We start from the raw sequence: 24,610 nt of genomic DNA on the forward strand, positions 1-24,610 counted from the left end.
CTCTACCCAGTTTAGTTGGTCAATTTAATTTTAAAAGCAGCTGAAAACCCAACGTCTATCGGTTTGTGCCGATAGACGATAGTATTGTGTATCGACGATCATAAGACATATTGCCAATAGCTTTCATGACGATAGTTGCCGATGGTTATTATTATTATTATCATCGTCGTTTCACCCGTATTGCGTGCTTTTCCTTGCATGAGAGGGTTTGTGGGCTTCACTTTGCACGAGAGAGCTTGTAACCCGCGCGGATTCCTTCCCGCACGCACCTGGACTTAAGGGGATCGCACACCCGCCGCGCCGTTCTAAAAAAATGTAACACATTGTTTTCTATGAGTGTACGCACACCGGCGCCACCAGGTGGCGCCTGTCCGCGCCGCCCAGCTGTGACTCAGGAAGTTGTTCAAATCCCTGTCACGCCACACAGCGCCACTCACACAGTTTAACATTAAATAACATCATATTTGTCCCAAATCATTAACGACTAACATTGGCTGCTAACGTATATTTTGCATTTTGAAGTAGACGCTATCGAACGAAGCTCGCGCCATTTAATGTGCACTTCCGGTTTACAATACCTCTGAGTTCTCCTAGGCGCGTCTCGACGCGGCGCTGCGCTGAGCTGCCCGGCCGGTGTGCGATCCCCTTTAGGCCCTGTTTACACGATGAGAACGCTCGAGGGTTAAAACGTAATATTTTATCAGATGTGCCTTTAGTTTTCACGGCGACGGCGTTTTTGGGGCTTAAAAACGCAAAAAGGTGAAACCACCCTCCAAAGTGGAAATCTTAAAAACGCTCTGCCATCGCGTTCCCGCCTAAAGGGTAAAAACGCTAAAGTTTGCTCACGGTGGCTCTCGTCGCGCACGTGTTTACGTCACAGGCATGCGCCAGTTCAGGAAAATCAACAAACATGGCGGATTATTTCCATACGTCGGACCTTCAAGTTGCCATAGCAGCTTTGATAAATATACAAGAGTCTTTCCAGCAGTTGTACGAAATATTCACAGCTAGTATTACTGATCAGAGAAGGTGCATTAATTACCTCTATCAAATTGTTGATGCGGCAATTCAGAGGCAAACCAGACGGCTTTGGACGAGACCTGGGAGATCAAGGAAGAAGGTTGTATGCAGGCGCGTGGACTTGGTGGTGTTTTGTGTTAGTGCTTCACATTGCCACCTAGCTGCCTGGAGTGCATACTACATCAAAAATCACACAATTTTGCGTAACCATATGCACACAGATTCCCCCCAAAAACGCTCATATAAACGTGGAATAAAAAGTGTTAACTTTTGCGTTTTCTCTTCAGATCGTTTCCGTGTAAATGTAGCCTTAATGCGCACGTCTTGGACAATTGCTCAAACCTGAATGTGCGTTGCATGGACTCCTTCTTGCACCTAAACTTGTAATGCGCATGATATACTTTCCTGCACATGAGCTTGTAATATATGCGGCTCTGACATTTGCAGTGTTTTCAAACCAGCGCGTGTGTTATTCTCGCTCCCTGGCACGCAGGAAATTTAAAGCTTTAATGACGTGCTCGGATTAATGGCATCAGTTTTAAGAATGTTGCGGTCATGACAGTGGTGCCCTTGCTTCTTTTTTTGTCCAACAATCAAGTGACTTGTCATAAATGAGTAAAAAATGAACAAATAAACAAATGAGTAAACTATTCTAGTTCGCATCTATGTGTGTATTTGCATTGACTTTGTATGTAATCTACTCGGACAAATTGTTGAATTCGTGTTGTGTGCACGCCGGATAACAAAGAAACACGTCACAGCTTACTTCATTTTTGTAAGATGAAAGTCTCACCTAAATGCTCAAATGTAAATGTTTCCAAAAATAAATACAAACACAGGGGCAAAATAGATCATCATAAACAAATGACAAGCACATCCTGCCTGCTCCGGGGAGATCCAATGACAGAAATATTTAGGGAATTAAGGTCTGAATCAGGAAAAGCCCAGCGGCACAAAGCTAAAAATAGATTTTGCAGGCTGCTTGTGACAAGCTCGGTCTGAGGTCATTTCACTTCTGTCTCTCCAGAGGACAGTTTGCATTTGTCTGGGTATAAACACAAGTCCACCATAGACAGGACTAAAGTATTATATAAACTCGAGAAATATTGATGGATAGCCTTGCTGATGCTATTCTTTATGCACAGCATCAATAGACACAATCAGAGTCTTATGAAAAGTATTTTTTTATATGTATCATGCCAATGTCAAGCATTTTACTTCCACTAAAGTGACAGTCTTGCAAAAACTACAGTCGTGTAAATGATGCCCGTGAATGAGACATTTAATGAATATATGAATGAAATATTTTAATTCATAAATACACGTTTGTTTTCTTATTAGTCGTATCTATAGCAATCATCTAGAATTTAAATGACAGATTTTGCCATGCCTTAAACAAAAGCTACAAATTAAGTATTCATGTTATTTCGTAAAATGTAACACTAGTGCTTTATTATTGCCCAGGACCCATCACACCACATTAAGAGTTCACATTACAAATGTGATGTGGACCAGCACGAAACATGATCCAAACTACGCCTGTACCCGGAGCTATCCACCTGTGACCGGATCAGAGACAGACTTAACATCACAATGAATGTTCATCCATTCAACAGGAAGCCTTTAACAGACAAGCCCACTAATACAGCGGGCGGTGGGCAGACTGTGGCACAATCCAGTGACAGCACGTGTGCCAAAATCCCATTTGCTGGCAGGAGCCATTCCTTTGGCAGGAAGTAACGGAGATGGTGTTTGTTAGGGGGGTGACACCTGCCAGGAGCCCATCACCTGGTGAGATCGATCAAGCGCGCACCCGGTGTATGAGCAGAGCCATGGCACACACATAAATGTGTATATACACAAACAAACAACAGTACTTAGCCTTTGCACCCGCAGCATTGAACATTGTAACATTTTATATATCATATAACTTTGATATCATAACTATACTGTTTTATGTCTTACTGTGTGTGCAAAAAAAAAAAAAAATATATATATATATATATATATATATATTTTTTTTTTCGGTAAAGATGCTTTGCAACAATGCAAAATCGTGAAAAGCGCTGCTTATCTGTAACTATACTTGCACAGAAAAGAATCAGGGTAGTACCGGAGTAAATAATAGGATGATAACACAACAGTGATGTCCCGCTCCTGTGGCTCTGTCCGAGTACGGGAACCAGATACAGGCCACATTAAGCATCAGGCAGCCCTCCAGAGAACATCACAGCAGAATGGATAGTTTTGAAATCTAAGCTGTTCATGGAAGAAAGGTTTTTGGGGGTCTTTATGAGCCTCTGGAGAGGGGGCTTGCCGAAAAGAGAATGACAAAATGTGTCGTGAGGCTTTTTTGCCATTGCTGTAGGAGAGGATTGTTATTTAGGAATCTTTTTTGGGCCATCCCTGTTACTTAGCAAATATATTTTCAATGCAACAGGGCTTAATTCCCCACCCTAAGGGTCTCAAAAGCCCCAGACCTGCAGGGGCACAGAGAAACTGATGTGAGGAGGTGACAGATGTTACAGAAAAATAGGTTGTTAAAAATGAATGCTGGAGAGACACACAGCAAGAGGAACAATATAAAAATAGAAATCTCCAAGAGAAGCCACTAAAAGCACAGCGGACATAATAAAGTCATTTGCTCTTTCTCATTTACACTTACATTATATAAAGTACTGTGCAACAGTCTTAGGCCACCATGCTATCATTAGACGTGTTGTTTAGTTGTATAGTGCAATTGTATAGTGATCATATATATTTATTTCTCCTTCTCTTTATTAGAATACAACCAGAAAATACAGGAAACTTGTATGTAGTATTAAAAACAGTATAAAAGTATTTAGAGTAAATTCCCCTTCCACTTGAGCACTAGCAGGCAGCTGCAGGATCTGTTAAACCTAAATGATTTGATTAAAACCTTTAAAAGCCATTTTCTTTCAGTCATGGAAGTAAAAATAACAGACTTAATCACTGTAATCTCATAAAATAATTTGCAAGTGCGCAAGAAAAGGTTTGTACCCTAAAAAATATTTTATTTGTAACCAACAGGAGATAAAGAATTTACAAACGTGCTGACAGACGTTTCAGCACTCGGACAGCACCATGTTTTTTTTTTTAAAGCATTATTTAGTAGTTGGTAGTTGCCTGATGAAGTTCAGTTGATCGAAACGTTGCAATGCAACTTTCATAAAAAAAAATTCAGCAAGCAGATAGTGTGCGGGAATTGTTCTTTGTATATTTTGAGACTTTTTGTCGTCTCATCCTACGCACCTATCTATTGACTTCAGGTGTGCGACGCTAATTTGTAAAAGCATTATTTAAAAATGCTTCTCATCTCACCATATCCACAGGTACAGTGTCATCATAGGTTGCATATACAATAAATCTTTGGGGTAGCATTTAAAAAAAAAAACATTTAAAAATAAATGCATTTGTTTAAAGCAAAGCATTTATTTGAAGAGTTTGGTTCCAAAACGCAATAAACGCCATTTTTGAAAAAAATGAGTTACTGCCAAAATCAGTATTATATCAGGTCAGTAGTTAAAAGTAAATTCTTAATTTTACGCAAAATCCAATATCCGCCGTGTTATTCTGTCATCTTTTCTCCCTTTTTTCCCAAAATGCGACAAACGCCACTCCCACTTTTTTACAGAACGCAATAACTCCATTTCTGATATTACAGCCCACCAGTCACGCAATGTAAACAAGCAATGGCGGACGCGCTGAGTACACGGAGTCCTGGTTTTCCTTATCTACTTTGTACTACGTGATCAACAAACAAAACAAAATAATACTTTAATTGCATCGCTAAACCTGTGATGGTTTTCTGTGACGGGAAAGAAACGTAAGCCATCAGCATCTAACAATTTCCCTGAGAGGCACTCGGGAGACGGGTGCTTGTTCTCCCGACAGCATCAAGCTTCTCATGCTAACACATTGACCCCAGAGGATCTTATGAAAAACTGTACATAATTTTACTCAAAGTCAACGAAAATCGAGCAGGACCAAAAACATTTTACAGTCGATCGCTGTGAAAGACGTTAAAGGGATACTTCACCGATTTAGCATTCAGCTTTGTATCTGTAGAAACCCGGCAGTATTACTGAATGACCATGTTTCCCTCCATCATTTCCCCCTGAGAGGAGAGATATCTGCATTTTGGTTCTGCAAAAAAGTCCTCCGATGATGCAAAAATCGTCATATTACATCATCGGAGGACTTTTTTGCAGAACCAAAATGCAGATATCTCTCCTCTCAGGGGGAAATGAGGAAGGGAAATATGGTCATTCAGTAATACTGCCGGGTTTCTACAGATACAAAGCTGAATGCTAAATCGGTGAAGTATCCCTTTAAGCGAAGACGTCAAGTATAACCGCAATGACAGGGTTCTTAATATGACAAAGTAAGTGTTTTGATTAATAACATTAATGTTTATATTTTTAATTAGTGTGTACAACTAGTCAACTAAATGAATATAACATGGCAAAGATGAATGCACATTTATATAGGCTATTGATTCAATAGATTTATAGCATTTTGAATAAAAACTTGTCATGGATTTATTGCATTTTGTGGAAAAAATAATCAGTTTTTATAATAAATCTTTGAAAATAAAGTTATGGATTTGAATTTTTTATGTTTTTATAACCTAAAGATGCTAAGGGAAAGTTTGTAACAGAAAATAGTTGTTTTCATCTTGTCACTTTCTTGGTATAGAAAACACGTTTTTACCAAAATTTGTCAAAATGGATTTATTGCGTTTTGGAACCAAACTCTTCATTTACTTACCAGGCTACAGGTAAAGCAGCTCTATACGACTTTTAACGTATCATAATCGGTGCTCATTTACGTCCAAGAGACTCAATAATAATCTTTTACATTTTAATCCTTTAATTTTTCGTATTTAAAAGCAAACATGCGTTTTTGTCCCGTTTATGAGCGCATATTACTAACGGTCTCAATAAATAACAAAAACAATATTGCGCCATAGATTTTAGACTTTAGACCAGGTTTTAGTTGGGCAATGGTGTAGTCTATTCTAGTTGCCTCAAAATAGCAACACGCCAACAATGCGCCTAAACACACCTCGTTTTCAGACCAGCACACCCTGCATGGGCGCAAAATTGAGTGCAAATGCCTTTGCCATTTAAACAAAGTGGTGCTAAACGTGAAAAGTATCATTGTACAGGGTTGATACGAGCAAAAGACACTTGCGTTGCGCATTGCGCTGCATTGCGCCAGGTGTATGATATGGCCCTAAATACTGACTGATGCCTAAATAAGACATTTAGTTCTGAAATTATTATTTTTTTAATTGTGTGTTCATATTTCCTGTGTTTTTTGTTTGTATCTTTAAAAAGACTGAAAAACAAATATGGATGGACATTAAAACTTTGCTAAAACAACAAAGTTTTGCACAATACTGTGTATATATACAAAAATGAGCTCTTGACAGACAAAAACAGATCATAGTCTGATCATAGCAGAGTCACTGCCTACAACTGGACCACCAAAAAAAACACACACAAAAAAAAACAACGCTGGAGGTGATGCCAGCATCCAATCACCTGGTGAGATTGACTAGGCACACAATCCTGTTTGGCACAGAGCCATGGCTCACACATGCATGTGTATACACACAAACCACACCAGTGCTTGATATTTGAAAACAAAAAAACGACAAAAGATTAAAAAAGAGAGGAAGGCAAGACAATACCGCACAGCGATTTTGAGCAGAATGAAGTAAACATTTCTTTAAAATTAGAAATTAGGATTTAATTTTATTTATGTTTAAGAAATCCTACAGTTTCCTGCTACTGCTCAAGTGGAAGGGGAGTTTACACAGTGACTGCTCATTTAAGGGGGCGCAAATTCAAAATAAGTGTTCGGAGTGTCATGTGTGTTGCTTGTGTTTTCAAAACATATGTGAACCATGTGCATCATGGTTTTGTCAAAATAAGTGCCTGCTGCACACACGTCAAAACCGTTTATAATAAAGGAGACGCTCACGTTCAAAAAACACACACAAGACACTTCCTTAAAGGAACAGTATGTAGGATTGTGGCCAAAACTGGTACTGCAATCACAAAACTTGTGGGTAAAACTGGTACTGCAATCACAAAACTTGTGTGTAAAACTGGTACTGCAATCACACAACTGGTGGCCAATAGACAAAATGAAAACATAAACATCAGTTGGGGCCTGCAACTCCACTTTTAAAATGACAATATCCTGGCCAGACCACTGTTGTCAGTGATATAAGTATTTGAAATGAAAATGATTTCTTAATGTCTAGTTACAAATCAGGGCCATTTTATGATTAATTGATATACATTTCTTACATACTGTTCCTTTAACAGTAAACTCTGATTACGCATGACATTATGCGAGTATCTAGCAAACGCGAGCGTCTCTTTTATCATAAACCCTTTAGATGCATCTGCAGCAGGCACTTATTTTAACAAGACACGTTAGGCACACAGGATCTCTCGACGCGCAGAACACATATTTTGAAATTATGAACCACACACATGACGGGCTACATACATGTTGTGACGAACTTCACATTGAGCGCCCTCTAAAAAAGTCACCGGCCGCCACTGAGTTTACCCTAAGGCTGCAGCGATTAACTGCGGGTCCCATTAAAAATGCCTCTGAAATCGATTCAGAATCGATTTTGAAGCGATTCTGTGTTTCATGCGCAGCTTGATCATTCAAGCAAAATCATTCAAAATATTCGTTATTATCAGAAAAATACCTGAAACAATTTGAAGAACAGCGATATAAATATTCCTCTAGACATTTCCTGGAATAGCACTTGTAATGCTACTTCTTCTGTGGCACAAACAGAGTTTCTGCACGAGAGCGCCCCCTGGCTTTGGGATGTGCCGGGATTTCACCGTAATTCATTCAAATTCATTCACTGAGAAAAAGCACATTTGCACGATTAATCGTTGCAGCCCTACACATCCGTTTACATTTTATACAGTTTTTAGTACTATATATATATATATATATATATATATATATATATATATATATATATATATATATATATATATATATATATATATATATATATACACATACACATCTCCTGTATTTTCTGGATGTATTCTATTAAAGAGACTGAGAAACAATTAAATGATCACTGTAAAATTGCAAAAACAACAAATCTAATTCTGGCATGGAGGCCTAAGATTTTTGCACAGTAGAATGCAAAACATATTATTTATTGATTTGTAATTTTTATATACGTGTGAATAGTTACAAACTTTATACAACCATTATGATATTGTATATCACATTATTTAGCAAGTCTGCATTTTCTTTCATATCGTGCAGCTCTAAAATATACGCTAAAAAAACAACCAGTGAGAAAAGACACATACTGTATAGGAGCAGAAATAGACCTTTTTAGACCTTTCAAAATTAGTCCTGGCCCGTAAAAATCTGCTTCGCATCAGTTTTCCCTTCCACCTGCTGATCTTGAAACAGGAACTCATAAAATTTAAGGCTATATGGGCCAGAACATCTTTAAAACAACAACACGACAAGCAAAACAAAACAAATCTGTCTAGAGTTCAAGAGGCAGATGTGAAGCATGACTTGTTATATAACAACCTCTTCATTATATCACAGCCAGCTGTTATGGCACAAATACGGTGATCTGGATTACTTTAGTTTTAAAACTAATTCTAACATCCAAAAGCATTTGAATTTTTTTATTTGAAATAACAAGTATTGGTAAAAATGAGACCATAAATACAAATGCTGGGTCAAAAAGGGATGAACTCAGCCGTTGGGTTAAACTAAACCAGAAAATGTTTTGTTTATATATGTATATGTTTATATTTGATCCAACAATTTGTTAAAACAAGCCAGCATTTTGGGTTAAACAACCCGGCATAGGTTAAATAACAACCAAAGGGTTGGTTTCATCCCTTTTGACCCAAGGTTTTTTAAAGTGTATGTATTAAACAAGCAAATAGGGTCAATTTTAATTCGATTTTTTCAGAAAAAGCATTTAAAGCAACACCGTGGACCTTCAGCATCAAGTATAAAACCACGTGATCTTCACCACAAGCTTTCCTGTGGGCTTTACGCTGAGGTTAAGTATATAGGAAACACTTTCATCACACAATAACAACACTTTCATCTTTACACACATCCTGAAGGACACACCTGTGACAGTAAACAAGGTTTAAAGCTGAATGCTTCACACACTGCAGACACACAATCATTCAGGTATATAATCTGATTTAGTGACTCCCTCCTGTATTAACAGATGTGTGATTTAGTGCTGTTCCCACAAGCATATAATGACATCTAAATAATATATATGTGCGCCTCAAGCATGCATTAGGGGGCGTGTACACCAAAGCGTTTAAACACGGCTGAAATGCCAGGCGGACGCTGACTGTAGGCGCTTGCCAGCTGTTTATTAGCTGAGCGCTTTGGTTGCTTTGTTAATCAGACGTTAAATGCTGCGCAGGTTGGTTGTTGTGATATTTGTCCCACTGCTCCTCCACTATGATTGGACGGCCGAGTGACATTGACAAGCTGAGCGTTTCACCCAAACTCTCAGAGCTGAAAGAACGTTGAGCGTGGGCGCTCAGCACGGGGAAAAAAACACACAGTCAGTGGCAAATATTTGATCATCTTTAGAGGTTTAATGAAATTAAACAAAATGTCGCTACACTTTTTTATTTATTTATAGAAAGATATTTTGCACCTCCTTACAAGCGGTAGCATATCAAAGTCTCTGTTATATAACTCTAGAACATAATCCTCATTTATGTCTAGATGATTTGTCACAATGTTTATTCGACTCGCTATCAAGGTCACTTCCTGTTTATCAAATCCAGCAAATGAATAAACATCATGCTAACCTCCAAACCTTTAAACCACTGGATAATCCTACTGACAATCTTTACACGTGGGTTAACCAGCCTTGAACATCCCAGTAGAGCCCTTTTCACACAGACATTACGGAAAATACACGGAAAATGCATTTGGGATTTGTCCGGGATCGTTCGATTTTTGGTTCATTCACGCTGCCAATGATTTGCCGGAAACTGTGTGAGCGTTCATACACATACCTTGCTTTTCCAGACCCCTTAATCATTTAATTTGACCCAATAATCCCATAATGATATATATTTAATAAATATAGACTGTCCTTAAAATGATGAGAGAGTTTATTTATTTAATTTTCTTTTTTTTTAAATGTCTGGTCCTGAAAATTGCTCTGTCCCTTTGATCATACATGGGAGTTGAACTGTGTACTTATTATTTAAAACCATGTTTTTTTATAAAACAAATCTAATTTACATTTACCTTTAACCCTGTATGAATTTACTACAACACTGAAATGGTAAAAATACACTATTAATATGAATAATATCAAATAAAGATTTGTCCCCCAAATTTATGTCATTGGTGTTACCCTACCCAAAGCACTTTTATTTTGAAACAATGCATCAGCTCTTTGAAGTTTTTCATGGGTCAAGATGTCAGTGAAAGAAGTGCAGTGGATGAAGGCAAAAGGTTTTTGAGATGTCTTACCTTATTTGTCTAAAATATCATGATATATCTAAGAATTTTGAGATAAGATTTTTTGGATGTCATTAGTGTTACTCTTTTTTTATAGCTGGGAGTGCTAAGATCTTTACATTGTACTGAATAAGTGTGATTGTTACATCTCTGATGAAATAGCACATGGCTAATGACAGCCATTTTGTTAAAATATTAATTGTTTCTGTAAATTGTCATTGGTATTATCATCATTGGTGTTACCGTCATTACTGTTACTTCTCTAATGAGTACTTCCTAAGCACTATTCCTTTAACTGACCAACATAAAAGCATAAAAACAAACCAAGATAGGAAATTTTATGAAAGTTTATAAGTTTTATCATATTCATTATCTATTATTATATTCTAATTTTGTCATTGGTGTTACATTGTGTCATTGGTGTTAAACCAAGTTTTGGTGTTATGAATGTATTTTCTTGTACTTTCTAGTAATATTTTGTTGTTGATATGGGATGTAAGACATTGTTGATATTTCAGTCTTTGAATCAAAGCCTTTATGGTTGAATATTTTTGATTTTGTTGGTTTTAATCAAATAATTCAAATAATTTCATACAATGCTGGGTAAAGATGAAGAATTTAATTAAACAAATATGAATAATCAATTATTTTTCTTGCTGTTATCATTCCTCTACTCAACCTTTAACTAAATACACAAGCTGTAATGAGAAAAAATATTTAGTATCAACATTAATGTTGTTTAAATCACAGGTAACACCAATGACAAATAAATGACTCATGGATTCTTTATTAAAATGTATTCAAAAGTTAAAAATAGATTAAGCTCCCCGCTTTGCGGATTCATAGATTTGACAAGTTAATAAATGCTATTAAAGAAGTTTTGGGTATGTTGAAAGAAGTTGATTTAAGCAAATTTCCATCACCCCAATTCCACCTTTTCTGTAGAATGACCCATATAGCTCCTCTTTTCAACAGAGAGCAAGTGAATTTAATCAGTAAATGTCAGTAGCAAAAAAGGGGTAAAAGTTTAAAATAGTAACAAACACCCTGTTGTGCCAGCCAGAAAAACATCAAACAAACAGAGATCCGTGTATAGGTTTGTTAATCAAATGTGGCCATCTAAAAATAACTTCCTCCAGGCAACACCGCAGTCACTGGGTAAACCCTACACATCATGAAAGATCAGGAACTGACGGAAAAGATCAGTTAGTCAAAATGTGCTTTACATGCAAATTGTGCAGCTTAATGAAAGGTCTGACTCGAATCAATGAAAGAGATGTCTTGTACAGCCTGCGAGCATTACATCATGTTTCAGAAACAAGGTGCTAACAAGGCCAAGACTGTGCTTGGGGGAACACGGTGCGATAAAACACAAACCTTGAATAAAGTCGCTGCAAGTCGCTTAAGATAAAAGCATACACCAAATGCATATTATAAATACAATTTAAATGTTCCAGCAAAAAAGTACTTTTGCCATTTTAGCAAGCACATTCTCGAGGTCTCACCCTGAGATGCTTTTTAAACATAATTGAAGGAGTTCACACGGATTCTAGGCTTTTATTGACTCTTTTTACATATTCAAAAAAAATAAATAAATAAATGAAAGAAATTAATATGCTTGCACAATTAAATTTCTGCATACAAAACTACAGCTTCAGTTCAAAAGATCAAGAGAAACATTTTAGTCTTGTAAACCTAAACATTTGACCGATAATGTGCCCTTATATTTATTTACTTGGCAGACACTTTTATCTAAAGTAACCTTCAGAGCATTCAAAGTAACAATCTAGTTTGTGTGACCCCTGGAAATTAAAACAATTTGTTCTTGTAAGTACCATGCAACAGCTGTCACAAGGAAATATTGAGATGCTAACCCTAAGCTAGCCAAAAAGTATTCTGTCTGTGATCATCTGTGACTGCCTGTGATTGTCTATGATCGTCTGTGCCTGTATAGCCTTTTTCACACAGAGATTACAGAAAATACACGGAAAATGCGTTTATGATTTGTTTCACAGCGTCTGAAGTTTGCTATTATCTGTGATTTCTCTCTCGGAAAACCTTGCACGTGCATTTTAGTTTATGATAAGATCATAAGTTCAGTTTGCTGATGTTTCTTGTCATGAATGTTGATCTGTGTTCAAATCATTGTGCAAAGAGCTGAACCATGACTTCTGGTTGCGATGACAAGCACATCCGATGACAAGGCATAGTTTCAGCGTCTTGTTCACACAGAATGCTTTCCGTAAATGTAATTTGGCTTTCACATAGGACGCGATGTGCGCTGAGCTCGCCGCTGGGTTCAGCGCAGCCAAGATGGATACCCTGTTTGAATGTCCCGTTTCTACTGGTCGCGCGAGTAATCGTCACAGAGCGCAGCGCAAAAGTTTAACTATTGAACTTTGACCGCGGTGTAAGCTGCACTCGCACTTTGGTCGACGCAACAACAAAATGCCCTCACGCGGTGCAAGCCATTGAAATGAATGGGTTTCATAGCACAGCGCACCCCGCGTCCTATGTGAAAGCCGCATTTGTGTTCACACAGAAGTCACTCTGCCAATTTTAGTGAATTTCTGGGGCCAAAGTGCTGTGTGAATGGGGTTTATGTGATCATCTGTGACTGCCTGTAATCGCATGTGTCTTTCTGTGACTGCATTTGCCTGTCTGTGATTGAATGGCTTCTGTTATTGACTGTCTGTGCCTGTCTGTGATCGTTTTTGTCTGTATGTGACTGCCTGTGCCTGTCTGTGGTTGGCTGGTTTCTGTTATTGAATGCCTGTGTCTGTCTGTGATCCCTGTGCCTGTCTGTGACCGCTTGTGTCTGTCTGAGACTGCACGTGCCTGTCTGTGATTGACTGGTTTTTGTTGTAAACTGCCTGTGCCTGTCTGTGATTCATGTGCCTGTCTGTGATAACTTGTGTCTGTCTGTGACTGCCTGTGCCTGTCTGTGATTACCTATGCTTGTCTGTGATTGTTTGTGTCTGTCTGTAATCGCCTGTGCCTGTATGTGATCATCTGAGACTTACTGTTATAGTCTATACTTATCTGTCATTGTCTGTGCCTGTCTGTGATCCCCTGTGCCTGTCTGTGATCGCCTGTGTCTCTCTGTGATCGCCTGTGTCTCTCTGTGATCACCTGTGTCTCTCTGTGCCTGTCTGTGATCTCCTGTGCATGTCTGTGATCTCCTGTGCATGTCTGTGATCGCCTGTGCCTGTCTGTGATCGCCTGTGCCTGTATGTGATCGCCTGTGCCTACCTCTTATTGTCTGTTTCTGCATGTGATCATCTGTGTCTGTTTGTGATCGTCTGTGCCTGTCTGTCATTGTCTGTCCTTGTATGTGATCTTCTGTACCTGTATGTGATCGTCTGTGACTGCCTGTGATCATCTGTGACTGACTGTGATCATCTGTGCCTTAGACTCTATATGCCTGTTTGTTCATATGTCTCTGCCTGCAGGCTCTGTTGTCATAACTGTGCTGCTGGGTTTTGTGACAGAAATGTCCAGGATCCTGTTGTGTTTATGTTTCTCTCCAGCTGTTGTGGATCCTTCTCATAAGAAAGATGAAACGGTCAAAAAAACATTGAGAAACATGAGAAAAAGAAGTAAAATACACATATGGCCGAACACATACAATTTTAAAGCTCTTTTCGTGATAAAGCAAATGTCATAAAGCAGCAATATCTTCAATATAACCCTTCTGAAACAATTACAAATTTTTAAAAATGCGGGCCAGAAAGCGGGTCGAGTACAATATTTTTTTTTGCGGTCCGAGTTGCGGGCGGGTAAATTGAAAACGGTCGGGGGTGAGTCGGGTGCATCACTGCTGTTGATCTCTCATCAATGATGGACTTTTATTCACCCCAGGTTTTGACTACAGTTCTGGATGTGTCCTACATGCACATCTCACAGTGAGGCTGCTTACATCTTAGAAAATATACAGACAGTGTATTTGACAGATGAGAAGGTGTAAGATACACATGGTGGGTGTAAAAAGAGATGCGTCAGTTTGAAATCGAGAGAATACAATTGGGATTTCCAAAACAGTTGGACTCATCTCATCAACAAATTAATGATTCATCAACGAAAGAATAAGAATGTGCCACAGCAAAATTCAACAAGCTATGCTGTCTGCAAACCATCATCAACTTATCTACTATGACAAAGTCTAAAAGTTATCAGAAAAATTAAAAGTTGCGATTTTCTGGGCAGATATGGCTAGGAACTATACTCTCATTAGCACAATCCATTGAATCTGATTAGCCCAAATAGCATCGCGTTAAAAAATAACCAAAGAGTTCTGATATTTTTCCTATTGAAAACTTGACTCTTCTAGAGTTACATCATGTACTAAGACTGATGGAAAATTAAAAGTTGCGATTTTTTTATGCCGATATGACTAGGAACTATACTCTTATTCTGCCGTAATAATCAAAGACTTTGCTGATGTAACATGGCTGCAGCAGGCGTAGTGATATTACGTAGTGCCCGAAAATAGTCCCCTTGGTTACTTTCAATAACAGGGGACTATTTTCGGGCAGTGCGTAATATTACTACGTCTGCTGCAGCCATGTTACAGCAGCAAAGTCTTTGATTATTACGGCAGAATAAGAGTATAGTTCCTAGTCATATCGGCATAAAAAAATCGCAACTTTTAATTTTCCATCAGTCTTAGTACATGATGTAACTCTAGAAGAGTCAAGTTTTCAATAGGAAAAATATCGGAACTCTTTGGTTATTTTTTAGCGCGATGCTATATGGGCTAATCAGATTCAATGGATTGTGCTAAGCTATGCTAAAAGTGCTAGCGCCAGACCCGGAGATCAGCTGAATGGATTCCAAAATGGTAAGAATCAAATGTCAAAACGATCAATAGAAAACAAATGGAAAACGAGTATATTTTCAAAAAAAAGTGAAATGTCCCTTTAAAGGCATTCCATGCAGTTTGACGTTTTTGTCAAACAGCGACCCCTAGAGTCACTGGGGAAAACTTGCAACTGTCGTAATTTCGCACGCCCACTCTGTACGTACCTGTAAGGATAGTGTTGGGCGTGAGATGGACTCCGAAGATAATGACCAGGGAATGTTTCACAATTTCATACAAATATTAGGCTACTGCATGTCTACTAAACTACAGATGGTGGTAATAGGATAATAAGAAGTTTATGCCAAGTTTAGAGTTGGCGCGTTTGCTGGCTTATTACGTTTTTACAAGATTGCAGCTTAATCACAAGTAAACAGTCTACAGTCTAATGTTATGTGTACTGTATAATTTTATTTGTTTTTTTAACTGTAATGTAAACTTTACAAAATGCACTGACAAAGTTAATTGTATACGTTGCATTATTTCATAACATTGGCCGTTATTCGTTGGCCATAAGAAATCGAAATTAAACAAATGACTACGTACACATCACAACACAACACTTGAGTTTAGATGGCCAAAAAAAACATGTAAGAGAAAGGAGTGTTTGTTAGCAAGTCTGCTAAATGCTCTTATGATCGTAAGCTAGCTAGACCCTTGTTGAAGTTATTTTACTGGTCTAATTATCAACACTGGATGAATGAACAGCTTAGTAAAAAAATACACACTACAAGCAAGCGCAACCACATACAACATAGACCGCAAACAAATTTACAAATAAGAGATTTACTTACTTGTCCATCAACAAGATCGCCAGATCAGCATCCCTTTTGCATCCAGGGCTGTCTATTAGCTCACGCCAACGAGTAAAAACCTGACCGAGTGGGACTCTTGTCCGGTTCCTAACTCGGTCAGATTCTCTTTTTCGCTTTCTACTCTCTTCCGAACGGGTTTTCTTAGCTGTTTCCCTCATCGAGCATCACGGCTCAAATGCGCGCGTGCAGTTGTTGTTACAGGCTTGTTTGACTTCATGCAGCGCTGCAGGAACCGACAGCCGGATGACGTCAAAGTGCCGTCTCGGATCATTCTCGCGGTACTTTTACGTCATCCGACTGCCGGTTCTTGCAGCGCTGCACGAAGTCGAACAAGCCTAACGTGTGTGACGTCGTTGCCGTAAAGCAAGTCGTGATTCTCGCGAGATTTGTCAGGGGCGGTTCTCTCAAGCTTGCATTGCTGGTTCTGGTAGCGGCGTCCTTCCCGAGCTTCAACAGGGGGATGATTCGCCATACTATGACGTCGTTTACCATCGAAATGACTTTGAAGCTGTTATATTAAGGTAAAATAACTGCATGGTGTGTCTTTAATGGAGATTAATAGAGAATGAAAGGGCGTTTTGTTTCATTGTAGGGTTGTTGAGTTCACACCCTGCCAACCCACATTTTTGTCAAAACACCTTGTAAAGGTGGATTTTGCGTAATATGTCCCCTTTAAATGAACCATTTCTTTCTTACATTTTATAGTCTAAAGATTCTTTTGTAAAACAGAAATGTTGATTGGATGTTAAAGCTTCTCTATGGAACCGTAATTCCAAAAACTGCCTTTTCTATGGTATTGTGTAGCACTCTTATGCATGCCGTGAAGAAAACATGTCGTGACGACAGTAGGATGGTGTGTGACACCTCTGTTTGTAACAAACAGGATGAATGACTCACATGGTTTAATCACTGCTTCCGTTCTTTCTGAACATGTAAGTTCACCTCAAAAGTAACACTGTGTCGTTATTTACTCACAGTCACATCCATCCAAACTGTGCGCGGTTATATTATTTAGTTCAAAACACAAAATCTCAGCTCTGAATGAAATACACGCTAAGATTTTTTACAACAGTGTATTGAGCACAGCTGCAGCCCACCTCTGTCCATCTCCATTGCCACCCATACGGATCCCACGAGCCTCAAAGTGTTTTTTCCTCATTCAGAATCCATGATGAGATAAACCCATGTCTACCTCAGCACGAGACAGAGGTCTGTGGCTCCTTGTCTGTATTAGGGGGTCTTTGTAGAGGGCCCTCGAATCTAAAGTCCTCTCACAGGACCCCATCTACCATCTGCTGTCTAATCAAAGCACTGATTAAAAGCTTCAGCACTTAGCTGTGTCATCCAGACAATTAACGCCACTCTGTATCAGTCGCCGATGCCCCGCTCACCGCTGCCGCATTCGGTCGTAGACCTGCAGAGCGGAGGGCTCGTAATACTCACCGCACCGCCTCAGGGATGTGGAATCAGATAATGGCTGTGGACCGAAGCGAACAGACCCGACAGTCGGACTGATGAGAGCTAATGATCCTGTGCTAATTACTACACGTCTAAAGCATACGAGAATGACGAATGTAATGGACAGATGAGAACCATCACAGAACATCAGTTTGGAATAGTTAGGTAACAGCACAGTTAGGCAAATCTGGTAAGTGTTTTAGATAGAGTTACTAAACTTGAATAATGAGGTTTTCCTAGACTTATCTTGTTGTTCGTGATTTTGTTTTAATAAAACAATTGCACCACAAAAAATAGCCAGGGTTTCCCGCAGCATATTTGAGTTAAGGCGGCCCGCCTAAGCTTGGAAACCCTACCGCCTCGTCCAAAAACAAAACAAACAAAAAAATCGCTGCACAAAAAACTGTCAAGTGCATCTCGGAGAATAGTGCACCACACAGCCGAAATGAGAAAGACGTGGTCCGGACTGTCAGTGTCTGTAGCAGGGGTCTCCAACCTTTTTATGAGCAAGGGCTACCACAATAGATAAAACAATCTGGAGGGCTACATTTTGATATAGTCTCCTTAAAACCTTTTGTTTTATTTGTTTATTTTATTTTATTTGACTTGTTTATATGTTTTAGTATTGTTTAAAATTTTTACATACGTAAACCAAGCCAAGCTAATATAAAAAAATATGTAATGAATAAATATTACAGTTGAGACTATTAATAGAATGTGCTTTGGCGGGCACCTCACACACTGTAAAATGTAATAAGTTGAGTTTACTTAAAAAAGTGAGGAAACTGATTGCCTCATAATTTTAAGTAAGTTAGTGTATTGCTTTTAAGTTGGCAAAACTTTATATTATTTGTAGCCTAAACTTATTCATCAAGTAAGGTAGAGTATTGATTTTAAGTTGTCAAAACTTAACAGTACAAGTAGACTAAACTTATTAATCAAGTAAAGTTAAGTACTCTTTACTTAAAATCATTAGTTGAGATAACTTCTTTTTATTGTTCACTTTACTTGTAAATATAAGGAAACTGATTGCCTTACATTTGTAAGTAAGCTGAACTAACAAAAATGAGTAAAGCCAAAAAGCAACAAAATGAGGTTAAAACATTTATTTTAAACATGTTAACCGTGTACAAAGTAAAACATTTTTGTCACACACACACACACACACACACACACACACACACACACAAAACAAGAAAGGGGTTTGTGTTCAGTCACCCATCAATCTGGATACCCAAAATGCCACAATAGACCTAAGACAGTCTTGTTTCTGTTATTACAAACACAATGAACACACCTTGACAAACAAATTCAAAACTAGTTTTTTTTGTGACTGCAGTTTTGGTTTTGTATCCAGGTTGGCATGTGACTGATAAAAAATCACAAATTGCATCAACAGACCTACAGTAACAATCTTGTTTCTGCCATCAGAAATACGCAAAATACATCTTAACTAAAACATCAAAGTTTTGCAGCAATTCAAGTTGAGTTTTTCTGGAACTTGTATCCAGGCTGACAAAAAATAAAAACCCCAAAATGCAACAGATCTACAGTAACACGGACTTGTTTCACACAAAACACACTACTTCACATTAGTATGTTTTGTAGTGATGGCAGTTTTGACTTTAGTGATTTGTGCCCCAGGGAAAGAAAAACCCTGTGAATCAACTCAAAATAAGCTGTGAAGAGGTACTCCATATTTAAAACAACGATCAGTCCAAAAACTAAACACATGGCATGTGATACTTTCTCAAGTCCATCCATGGCTGTGACACCCTACCAAATAATTGCTGTAAACCATGTGGAGAAATGGGTCTGTCCTCCGGCACCAGACTGAGAATTCCTATTGATAGTTGAGGTGGGTCACCATCACAGTCCTAATAAGATAGAAACGCAATATTAATATACATTCTCATAATACAAATGCAAAGTAGATGTGTCATTTAAAATTTTAAACTGTTCAAGGTGATGTTACTAGTTTTTGAAGTGACACTTAAATTTGTAACAGTGCTTCAGTTGGAATTGCCAATAATAATTTGGACCTTTCAGCAGAAGCTTCTTTCCTGGTGGTGCAAAAACATCATTGGAACATATTTAATTAATAATATCTTGTTAGAAAACTCTTCTATAGGTAAGGTATATTGTATAGGCAGCAGGTTGTTTTTGCAGAAATAATCCCCAATAGTGTGATCAGGACTCTGTGTCAAGCAGAGGGTCTTCTATCAAACTGAAGGGGCTTATTTCATGATAACAACCTGCTGTCTGTGCATTATCCCACTTGTTATGTGGCTATTTTACTCTTAAGGTAAGCAACATTAAATATTTATTTGAACTATTTTATTAGCTTATTTTTAACAAATACAGAAAAACCTGTTTATTTTCAGTTTTAAGACAAGACGTTCAAATGTCACAAACACAATATTTGGTTTAATCATTTGTAACTATAACATCATATGTTATTAAAAGACATTTGATTTAATTTTGTGTATTATTAAACTGTACCTGTCAAAATTATTTCCAGCATACGGGTTACAGCGTGTTTAAGCGGTTCTAATCTGTTTTGAATATATCTGAATGTAGTCGAATGTGGACAGCTCAAAACGGTTTACACACTGTTAACACCTGTATTAAGCTTTTTTCACTCATAATGCGATAAACCAAAACCCATAGTGTCATGTTGATGTATTTCGCTACTGTCAGGTATACATCTCAGACTGATCTTTGAATATCTGATGTTTTGCTTTCTTTATAATTTTTGAATTGGTTATGTAATTGGCATAAAACCTTTACCTGGCAAATAAATTATGTTTTCATTTATTCACAGCATTTATCAGAAGTTATTGATTCTCTTAATTGACAGAATAACTCAATGGCGGGGAAAGAATTCAAAACTACAATACAAATTTCTCGCTAGAAATGCAACCAAAAGTGAAAATATTACTTTATTTACACTAAATGTGTGCTCAGTTGCTTTCTTGGCCACCATTTTATTTTATTGAACTCAACCAGGCTCGACCAATCCTGAGCATGCTCACGCATAGAATTGTGGGACAAAAGGATGTGCCTTGGTGCCTTTAATTATCTTCTATTTACACATTATTTCTTTAAAGGACAAGTTCTGTATTTTACACTTAAAGCCCTGTTTTCAGATTGTTTATGATGAAATAGAACGGTTTTGACTGAAATGTCGACATATGCGGCTGCCCCGAGAATTTTCAGGTGTTTGTGTTTCACCTCCCACCTTTACAATGGGTTTAATGGTGCACTGGAACAATCCTAAAATGCATTAAACTTTCGTTTACAAAGACGTGAAACTCACCGAGTGGTCAGGGGTGTTCACTGGTATGCTCACGCAAAAATCGCTGCAAAATACGCATTCCAACAGGTTTTATCGTAGTTTTTGCCAACTCCATTGACTTGTATTAGATGTGCTGTGAGGTACAGTATTACTCCGCGCCGGGAACTTTGTTTCTATTCTTGCAATTGGCAATGGCGGATTAGTGCCACCAACTGGGCTGGAGTGTCTATATTCAAGCTCTAAGCGGAAGAATGTTCGGGTGTGAGGCGTTTGGAAAAATAGGTCCAGAAGTTAACAACGAATGCTAAAACACCTGTTGGAAAGCATCTTTTGCAGCGATTTTTGTGTGAGCACATCAGTGAACACCCCCGACCACTCAGTGAGTTTCACGTCTTTGTAAACGAAAGTTTAATGCATTTTAGGAAGGATTGTGCACCATTAAACCCATTGTAGAGGTGTGAGGCGAAACACAACACCAGAAAATTCTCAGAGCAGCCGCATATGTCGAAATTTCAGTCAAAACCGTTCTATTTCATCATAAACAATCTGAAAACAGGGCTTTAAGTGTAAAATACCGAACTTGTCCTTTAATAATGCTAATTAAATGCTAACACAAAAATTAGGACATCTCATATTGATTAAACGAGAAGAATACTAACCATGTTTGTTTTCAGGAAGTCTGTAGTGTCTTCCGCAAGAAGGATAGCAAGACCACGGAGAACTACCTTCCACCGAGCAGTGACATCAGTGATGTTCTGACAAATAATACATAAAACATTGAGATCAACAGTCAGAACAGATTACTTAAAAGTTAACAAATGGACTTAAACTATTTAAAACAAACAAACAAACAAAAACACTTACTAGATTTCTTTTCTTTCATTCAAAATCTTCAAAAACAATGTTTAGCAAGGGATGAGAACAATTCTTGCTTGAGGTTTTTGCTTGCGACTTGGTTGTACTCCACAGTAACGTTACTATATGAAAGAAGGATAACAAAAGAAACAACATATCAAGATATAAAAAGTTTTTACATGCCCTAAATAAAATGTGTGTTAATTACCTGACTTTCCATGAAGGGTATGCGCTCTCTTCAAAGAAATAAGCTCCTGCTAAATAATAATAATATACAATTAACATAGTATTGATTGATAGATACTAAAAAGCAATTGTAAAAACAACATTTTTAGCATTCACTCTATAAACTTAAAACTTTTTATAAAGCACATCTCTTATTTAACATAACTTGGCATTTTAAGGTATGAAATTATTAATGTTTTTTCTCCAGAGGTGGGTAGAAACATGCTTACTGTCTGCATTACATTGACTTGAGTAACAATTTTGAAAGCACCTACTTTAAAGGTGCTATTTTACCTTTTATAAGCAGTTCTAAGCATTTTCATGTAGTTTATTATTATAAACCACACCAACACGAATTATAAACTCACTAATTAAGCAGTTTTTCCATTGCATACTTTTACTTTTACTCAAGCAGTTATTACTATAAGGCTTAACTTTAACTAACTTTTTATATAATTACATTTTTACTCAATCTACCTCTGCATATTAGTTACTTATGTCTGTTGAACGAAAATATGTTTATCTTTAAACATACATGATTAGCAGTTGTTGGATTGCTAATTGTGATCAAATAGCATGCATCAGTTTTATTATTACCGACAAAATATTACTGTTTACAAACTGTGATTGTAATATTGCGATAAAAACGTAGCAATTAAGAAATAAAAATGATATATAAGCACAAACTTACCTCCTCATGCTCTTATCCGACCATGTGCTGTTGTCGTCTTCTTCAGTTGACCACTCAGTTAAGCCACCACTTACTCCTTGGGAGCATTACTGCCACCTACTGTGCAGTCATCCTTTTTGAAAATACTTGAAATTTTAAGTTGAGCTAAATTAATCTGTTAAGTTTAATCAAGTTGACTTGAGTTTGCATATAAAAAAGTTGGGATTACTTAGTTAAACTAAGTAAGGTTAACAAACTTAATTAAATAAGTTAAGTTTACTTAATCTTTTTAGTAAGCTCAGCTATTACATTTTACAGTGCAGACTCTGTGCGGGCTACCTGGTGCCCGCGGGCACCACGTTGGTGACCCCTGGTCTGTAGGATAACTAGCCAGTTAATAAAACGCGTGTCCGTGACAACTGTAAGTGGACTTATGTTTTGGGTTTATTTAAGCCTGTTAGTGTATAAGTCTACAGTTCTTGCAGTTTTAAAGTAAGTTAACTGGTGATTTTGTTGTTTGAGCAACCTTCTAGGGTTTCACGTGCCTGTTGATTAGATATAATTGTTGAGCACTCTTGCTCAGTTTATTTATGTACATTATTTACACAGTAGTTACACTCCTTTAAGATAATGAAATTAATAGTGGGAAATAATCAGTTTTTACAATTTTTGCGCTATCTATCATTGTTCGCTTGACGTTCTACAACATCTGCTTCAGTTTGTGTTTATTAACCCTTTAGTTTCACTTCATCACGCAGCTATTCCCGTTAGAGGTAAAAATATTTAATTCATTAATAATCTAGTATGTGTTCATTTTTTGTCATAGTTTCTTTAAAGTTAAGTTTTATTTGAGTGTTTTATTTCATTTATTTATTTCATTAAAATATTTTAATTTTCATCGTGACGCATACTCCCCTCTGCCCCACCCACTCGCCCAACCCTACCACCATAACTAACAAATTTTCTGCGGGAAACCCTGATAGCAATACAAAAAAAAGGCTAACCAATGAAACATTTTTGATTTAAGCATAAGTTGACATGTTTCTAATATAATACTGTATGATCTTCCCAAAACCAACCAGCATCACCCAGCAATTGTTCCTGTACAGTAGCTATTTAAAGTTGCATTAGCAAACTAAAAGTTGTGGGTTCAATTCCCAAACACATCTTGAATGCACCGTAAATCGCCTTGAATAAAAGCATCTGAAATCTGACACATGAATAAGATGCCAAATTACAACGAAAGTATTGCTCTGCCTCAATGTAAAATCATAAACAACATGGACAATAAATATAGAGCAATAAAAAGCAACATCTCTGCTGGCATTCCTTACATTTGCATTTATTTATGGTAAACTTTGTGGCAAAAGATGTGAAACAAAATGTGCCCCACATATTTATTAAACACTAACAGACATCTAGACATCTATTCATTTAAATGCACAATGTAAATGAAGTAAAACTAAACACAAATCACTGCATCTGTTTTGTCAGCACGTTAAAACAACCATGCATTACACGCTTGTGGAAGCCAATAATAAAAGACTGAAAGGGATGAATATCCTAATACATAATTTTTCACTCTCATGTTGTTACAAACCTTTCTAAATATTTTTTTCTGATGAACACAAAGGACGATATTTTGAGGAATGTTTGTAACCAAACCGATCATAAACACATTTCACTTCCATAGTAAGAAAAAAAGGATGCTGTGGAAGTAAATGGGGCCTATTTACTTTCATTTTTGGGTGAACTTTCCCTTTAACTGCTTTCAAAGCATATTTATTTCTGAAAAGCTCTAAAGTTTGATCAGCCAACTGGCTTAATCTGAAGATGAAATAAAAAATTAAAAA

The 24,610-nt window shown here is 37.5% G+C and overlaps 1 protein-coding gene and 1 long non-coding RNA gene across 2 annotated transcripts in view; both read right to left on the reverse strand.

Annotated features, from left to right (window-relative positions):
* Positions 1-24,610, reverse strand: part of hdac4 (histone deacetylase 4) — a 293,442-nt gene that overhangs the window by 191,742 nt on the left and 77,090 nt on the right. The gene's annotated exons all lie outside the window — the stretch shown is intronic.
* Positions 18,446-22,979, reverse strand: LOC129428212 (uncharacterized). The gene is made up of 5 exons (XR_008638868.2): positions 22,779-22,979; positions 22,071-22,119; positions 21,872-21,984; positions 21,667-21,762; positions 18,446-19,586 (listed from the first exon to the last, which is right to left on the reverse strand). It is a non-coding gene; the product is annotated as an uncharacterized lncRNA (long non-coding RNA).

The sequence above is a fragment of the Misgurnus anguillicaudatus genome, chromosome 17, assembly GCF_027580225.2.
Source record: "Misgurnus anguillicaudatus chromosome 17, ASM2758022v2, whole genome shotgun sequence".
Classification (NCBI taxonomy): Eukaryota; Metazoa; Chordata; class Actinopteri; order Cypriniformes; family Cobitidae; genus Misgurnus; species Misgurnus anguillicaudatus.